Raw genomic sequence first — 7,673 nt, forward strand, 5'->3', positions numbered from 1 at the left:
TTTTAAAGGTTTTGTCTAAAAACTGTTTACAATATTTGTCAATTTCAAATTTGTATTTTGATTGTTGTGTCTGAAAATGGAAATTGGAATACTCAAATTCCTCTAAACGTTGAGTACATAATTAATTGTAATTAGAATATAGAATAATATAGATCGTTAATTTTTATTAATTAATCATTGTTGTTATTTATTATCATTTATTAATTATCATATCAATATTGGCCCCATATAACATTAAAAACGTTTTAGTGATAAGTTCTTATGTTCTATCCATTCTTATATTATCTATGTGCATAATAAATAAACAGTATACACGAAATAAACACAATCACGGTTTAAGATGGAACATCAACTGACCCCTAGTATAAATTGTTATTAATTGTTTGAGGCCTGGTAACATACCACATCCAAAAACCGCTGAAGATAGATAAAGCGTTATAGGTATCGCATTCATTAATATAACGATTGACATTTTGTATGGATAAAAATACATACAAATCTATAATATGTTACAAATACATAAAAATCTATAATATGTTAAGTACATGAAATTAATTACGTAGGTACTTAGAAAGCATTGTCCAATGGCACCCCCCAAAAAGTGCACTTTACATTAAAATTCGGGCCATATAGTCATATAGTCCTAATATAATAGAATACACGTTGATCATTGTTATTTTTACCATTTAAACTCGTCGAATGTCAAGTAGTGTGCTTTTCGAGGTGCTTTTCATCTATATATTTACATAATAATAATAATAATAATATTATCCTTGTAAATTGGGCTGTCGTTCATTTGTTATATTGTGTAGTATTTTACTGTACGTACATCATATACAGTCGTCGACCATTATAATAATACAATTTGTCCTTTCCGCATATCCTATACTGTTCTGCGGCAATTGGTCCATGAGTAAAATTATATAGCAACAATTTGATTAAAGCACGGTGATATTACAATCCTAATAACGACTAACGAGAATTGCATTTCAACTATATACAACAATTATTTAAGTTAAATAAGTTTTCAGTGATTTAGATAAGCACATTATTGCAATAAATAATATGTTTAAAAAAATGAGAAAAGTATCAAATTGTGATATTTCAAGTAATTTCCAAATATTTAAAAAAATATCAAAACTTTCTACCCGTTTATTTGTCTCTTAGCTTAAACTGTTAACAATATTAACTCTAACGGTATATTAATGAAACTGATTATAACAATCATGATATCGGAACTTAGTTTAGTATTTTACTTTTGTACTGCTGCTATATAATATATGATTTAATTCAGTTAAAACCATAAATACCGATTTCGATATTATAGTATTACCTATTAGTTTTTTTTTATATTATAACATATCATTATGCCCGAGGCCCGTCCTAGAGCTTCTAGAAATACACATCACTGTATGGTTGCAAAACAAATTACCAAAACGTTGTGGAATACGTCTAATACGAAATTCCAAACATGAAAACTACGCGAATCGTGCACGCAGAATCGCTAATAACGTTATAATTCCAGTTTCCTGTTAGTAATTCGGGTATAGACAACATAGTATTATAGTTGTTTGAGCGGTAAAATAAACGTCTCGGCTGAGTGCTCGGTTTGAAGTGGATGGTAATAATGCTAATAAACAATATAATAATCAAATTCAACGGTGAAATCACATCGCTGCAACAATAATAATAATAATAATAATAATAATAATATAATATAATAATAATGTGTACACTGTACAACGATAACAATAATAATAGGCAATGATTATAAAAACAATGATATTATACGCGTATACATGTATAAAATTCCATCACAAGAATCGCATAAAAATAAAAATGAAGTAATAACAATAAAAATAAACAACAAATAACAGAATCGGAGCAAATTTGCATCCATACGTTGAACTTACTCGCAGAGGTCATTAACGGCGATGACGTGCCGCAAACACACATACACACACGCGCCACACACTCGCAGTGACATGACTCACGGTCCGATGAAACAGCTCAAAGAACATCGCGCTGTCCGCAATGGTTCTCAACACGATTAAAATAATGTCGCTGGCGTCCCATATATTTAGAGACACTGTATTTTTTTAAATCTCACGGCGGAGGGCAAAAACAAAATGTAATCCTACATAGTAATATTATGCTCTCAATTTCGTGCAGACGAGGACGGATCGATATTAGTCGTAAAAAATAATAAAATTGTAAAATAATGAACTCAACAGGGGTATGAAACACCCTTAGATTTTTCAGATAATTTTAGGCTGTTCAAAATTTCGCTCTTTGGCCCAAATTTCGTCGCCACTGGCGATTATTATGTTATAATAACGTGTTACACCATTATTGTACGTATATTGTATTATTACAATATTATTGTTGTATGCGACCGTGCTCGCTCGGCAAACTATGTACGCGCAAACACTACTATACCATTCTATACATAATACTACAGCATAGGTATGGACCGAAACGCGACGACTGCAACCGCATATACCTATATACGCATTCCGAATGGCTCGTGCAAGTCCTGAGGCCACGGTCCGTTCGAGATGACAATCTCACACGCGTATATTATATGCACATGCCAGCTGCAGCCAGAGTGCGGGGGGTGACACGTGGGCGGAAAAATACTGTGGCTGTTTCGCGGATGTCGCTGGTCTCGTGTGCGGGCGAAACGTCTGCTGCAGCGGGGAAAGCGTCGCGAAGTATAACTCTCGTCCGTTACAATGTAAAATAAGTAGATACGACTATGATAATAACAATTATCGTCTTATATCGTATTACCTGCACGCGTTCGCATCTATATGGAGACTGGTCGGACAAAGTAATACGCGCAATACAATATTGTGTATTTATAATTTATATTATACTATTGCCCGCACGCGTCTGGTCCGGGCGACGATGGCGAAATCCCCGAAGAAACGTTTTCGTGATGCTTTCCGACTTCCCGGTGCGCCCGAATCGCGAATTGTGCAACACGGCCTTTCTCGTGTCGTGAATATACATTTTATTTAATATATAGTATTATATAGGTATATGTACATCATTTAAATGGTCTGTTGGTTCTTTTATATACGAATTCGCGATCACACGCGGGCGACGGATATTATAATATAGTATAGTCATATAATAATAATTTAATAATCTCCTCTCACTGCCCACCGACGACCGACTACTCACACCTGATGCACACCAGTTAACTTACATAGCCACATAGGTACATAATAACGCCCTCCTCGAACCTTGTCCACTTAAAGACTCGAGAATATCGAAATCAAAGCCTGTCGACGGCTCATCCCGATACATACTTACTCAATTTTTTCTTCCACTATTTGCTCGAGTAACGAGTTGTTAAAAAAACGACGCATCTAAAAATATTCTGTCACCAGTGTGGAATATTAGTTACAGTAAAATCTTAGATTCTAGCATGTCCTTGGAAAATAAAAAACAAAATAATAATATTGCGATTCCACACACTTTTCTCGAGGCGAGACAATCGAGATAAAAATTGATAGAAAAATAAAGTCGCCTGTTTATTGGACGGTTCAGGGTTATAGCGGGGAATGTCCTTCGCGAAATTCGTCATCTATATTTTTGCGACGTCTTGCAAGCTGAGTTCACTTAACGACAGGTAATAATATTTTTAACGCTTTCTCGTTAATAGTAAATAAATTAAAAAACTAAACCGTAACAACTATACACGAAATAAAACCAAATAGTGTACCTATAGGCTATAGGTACGACTCAAAGAGTCTGCAGCAGCGCGGGGATTGAGTTATGTAAAATTACTCAGTTCATTGTGCTATTATATAGAAGAACAAATTGTATTGTCCAAATGGTTGTGTTAAAAACGTGGGTACCTGCTACTAAACACAATTGAACAATTTTTTTATTTGTATTCAGCGATATACATTGTTAACTTTAAATAAGCGTACAATTAACAATAATGATTTTCAAATGGGTCTTAAACAGACCGTTAAACGTCCAGACAAATTATTCGAATCAATATCAAGGGAAAAATACATTGGTAATAATAATAATAATAATATCTATCTATCTAATACATAAATATTAGTGAAGTCGACCAATGTTAAGAACATACTGTACGCCATTTAGAGGTTGGCGGTACCCATCATGCAATCCTGTTTTCGAGACGTTATTTTTTTTATGTTAGTGGACAGTGTATTTTGTCCTGATCGAATGAGCTAGCCACTATATGATATAATACCTACTGTAGTACTGTATGTTACAATACGTGACATAGCTGGTTGAAATCATAAATAATCTTATCAGTCACAGTCATCACTCAATCTGCAGTACCCACTACTGGGCTTTTCCATGTGCGTGTGTAAAAGATTACTGGTCTGTTTTTTTCTGGTTACGTAGCTTTCATCGGTGCTTTGTCCGTCCCGCGCGTTTGGCGCCGAGAACAAAAACCGAACGGATCTGAGGTAAACACACAACAGACGGGAGACCAAAAGTCGCCGAAAAATAATAATTATAATCATAAGAAAAAAACGATGACGGAGGAAGATTAAAAATAAAGTGTGTGTTACGCAAGTTTTTGTATGAACATCAACCTACACCCGTACCGGGATACTCATGTGAGCGATGGAAATACCACTTCCGAAATGCGTGTGGCGTGGGTACAGCATCACATCGACAATGGATGCTGTACAAAATTATCGAAACAATAATAACATACTAAACAATTAGAAGAAAGACTATTTTTTTTCGGTATGTTTAACCATATGGTCATGTTGATATAGGTTTTCCGTGGTGGATATTACTAGGTCGATGACACCAACTCACAGAATATAACTACCTATATGAAATGCAATAATTATAACAACTTTAAACCGTCCGTGGATGCAACCGAAAAGTTGTTCAGTAATACTAACAAAGTAATGCGAACTGCAGTTTTAAATGATTCACATATTATTTTATCCGATCTAAATTAATTTCCAAAATAACATTTATTATAATAATAATATCGTATATTATTATGAAATTCATCATCAGGGCCATATAACATATTATTATGCACCATAATATTATGTTGTTTGTCTTGTTCGAAAACCCACGTGCTGTTTTTTTAAACCACTTAAGATACCTCGACGGTTATTTTCGTGTGACGTACCTATATGTTGTTTTGTATACAATATCTGGAGACCAACTATACCAGATAATGCGTTTGTGGTTTTGCATTACGATGAGTAGATCAGAAAGTCAACTGACCATTTTATTTGTTATGCCCATTAGGATTTTAAACAAGCAATATCTAAAAATTCGAAAATACAATACAAATATTGAATGGTTGACGGGCCACACACGATTTGATGTAAATATATTTTAAAAAGTAATATCTTAAAATTTTTTTAAGGGTTTGGTATTAATATAAATTTTTATGATCAATGTTCTTCGTTGACTATTATAGTAGTATTTACAGCTTACGTCTTAAGGACAAGATGGAATTATGCACCTATTATGACTAACCTATTAATCGGCTATTATTATACGATTTTAATATTTTATTAGTTAACTCGATAAATACTATTGTATATATTATGATAAATGATAATTAAACTTGTATTTAAATCGAATAGTTAAAACTATTAATTTAATTATAAGAGTAGCCTGTAGCCAAGTATGTGTTGATCGATATAAAAGTTTTAAATGGAAATGTATTATTATATTAATGTTTTCTAACACTGTGGTAGCCACCAAAGCAGGAATCAATATTATATACAATTTTAGTGTTAATACCTGCAGTCAACTCCCATCGTTATGTCGAATTTCAAGGAGAACAGAAAAAAGTTAGATATTATATCTATCGAAAAATTCAAGATGTCGAGTTTTATTGTAATGGTATTTTAGTGTAATGGTAGTTTCAAGGATCTTTCAATTCAGTTTGAGATAACGAAAAATGCGAGATATCGGCGTTTGCCATAATAACAATCTTTTGTAGGCTCCAATATTAAAATAACGTGTGTGTTAAAACAATAATTTCCCAACAAATCAAAACAATTATCTGAACTTAAAATGTATGGCGATTATTATTGTAATCTAAAGCAAAGCCATGGTTCTCATGTTTAAAGTAGACTCCAGATGTGGTTTGTATAGCTTTTAAGAAATGACCGAAACCAGAGTAAACACATATACAATATACATATATACTATGTAGGTATATATTGCTTGGAATGTATTACGAGTAGATAGTTTGTGTTTAGTTTAAGTCTTTTTTAAATGTAAATCGACGCATTCAAGTAAACAAGAATTTTAAGACTGACGGTTTTTTTTAAAGTTTATACTCGGTCATTGTTTGTAGCGTTAACGTAACCGATGTCCGATATATTGAATATAAACTACTTCCAAATTTGGATCGTCGCGTCGGACTAACGCGAGTGTCTGGTGCTGCCGACTGATCCGGGCTGCAGGTCCGTTGACTGAAGGTATAATAATAATAATAATAATAAAAAAATAATACAATAAAAGCTATTAAAAACGCGTCTATTGGCGTGTATAATAGTATGACGTTGTCTACAACTGCCTATCGCATAATGATACTCACAACAATGTTATAATATACAGAGCAATATTATTACTATTACGCAGAACTCGCGATGATATCCGTGCAGTCAAAACGAATAATACAACCGTTACAAAAATACGATAGGTGACGACGATGAACGGGGCAGCGCAAATTAATAATATGTGCGTATAACGCGATATAATAGTTATTGTAATAATAATATATAATATTATGTCTATTACACTCGTATGTTGTAAAAATAATATATAATAATATTATGTAGAACACGTACCCAGTCTCGTCTTAGCTTGTCGTCGCAGGTTTGACCGTATAATATTGTTATATCGATGAGATAGTTTGACCGGGGATAGACGGATTTCGTAAACTGGCGTTAAAAAAAAAAAAAAAACTCTTTTTAAATCGCACTGAAACAAAATCGGTCGTGATTTTCGCGGCGGAAAAAAACACGCGATGACGGCGAGAAAAAAAAACGAAAGCGTCGCGTCGATTCCTGTTGACGGTTATGAAAACCGATACATATATATGATATATATATAATATTTACTATGCGAACGTGGCCAGATTATAACGTAATTCGTGTACTATCGAATGTCCGTTATATCGCATTTGGGCGCAATAATAATAACAATAATAATATGATATCTCGTATAACGACGTGTATAATATAAGTTCTCGTCGCATATGTAGGCTCGAAGTCGCACGTGTCGTGAAAATTTTCGCGTCGTCCGCCACCGCCGACCCGGTCGAACGTGTTTCGCGTACTGCGGCCCGGGAGTCGTCTCGCGTGCCGGCCCGGCGCGCGACACTCTCCGGCGGCGAGAGTTCACCGTCCCCACCGCGGACGCGGCGCGACCGCCGACCATATAATATTATCATCGTTGTATACCTACGATGACGATGACGATGACGATAATGATAATAATAATAATAATAATATACGCGTACGTTTGTGTTGGCGCACTCGTTCGGTTCGATTCGCGTGCGTGCGCAGTGCACATGCATATACAGAGCGACGCGGAAACCGGTGTGGAAACGATTTTTCCTCGCGTTTTTTATACACTCTCCCCCCCCCCCCCCCCGATCGCTGTATCGCCCGACGCCCACTTGGCAC

The 7,673-nt window shown here is 34.8% G+C and overlaps 1 protein-coding gene across 3 annotated transcripts in view; it reads right to left on the reverse strand.

Moving 5' to 3' along the window:
• The window catches only part of LOC132948092 (uncharacterized), an 81,029-nt gene extending 73,692 nt beyond the window's left edge, over positions 1-7,337 (reverse strand). For all 3 annotated transcript variants that reach the window (XM_061018400.1, XM_061018397.1, XM_061018399.1), the window contains exon 1: positions 6,834-7,337. The gene's annotated coding sequence lies outside the window, so the exon portion shown is untranslated. The remainder of the gene's footprint in view (positions 1-6,833) is intronic.
• Between the last annotated feature and the right edge of the window lie 336 nt (positions 7,338-7,673).

The sequence above is a fragment of the Metopolophium dirhodum genome, chromosome 7, assembly GCF_019925205.1.
Source record: "Metopolophium dirhodum isolate CAU chromosome 7, ASM1992520v1, whole genome shotgun sequence".
Classification (NCBI taxonomy): Eukaryota; Metazoa; Arthropoda; class Insecta; order Hemiptera; family Aphididae; genus Metopolophium; species Metopolophium dirhodum.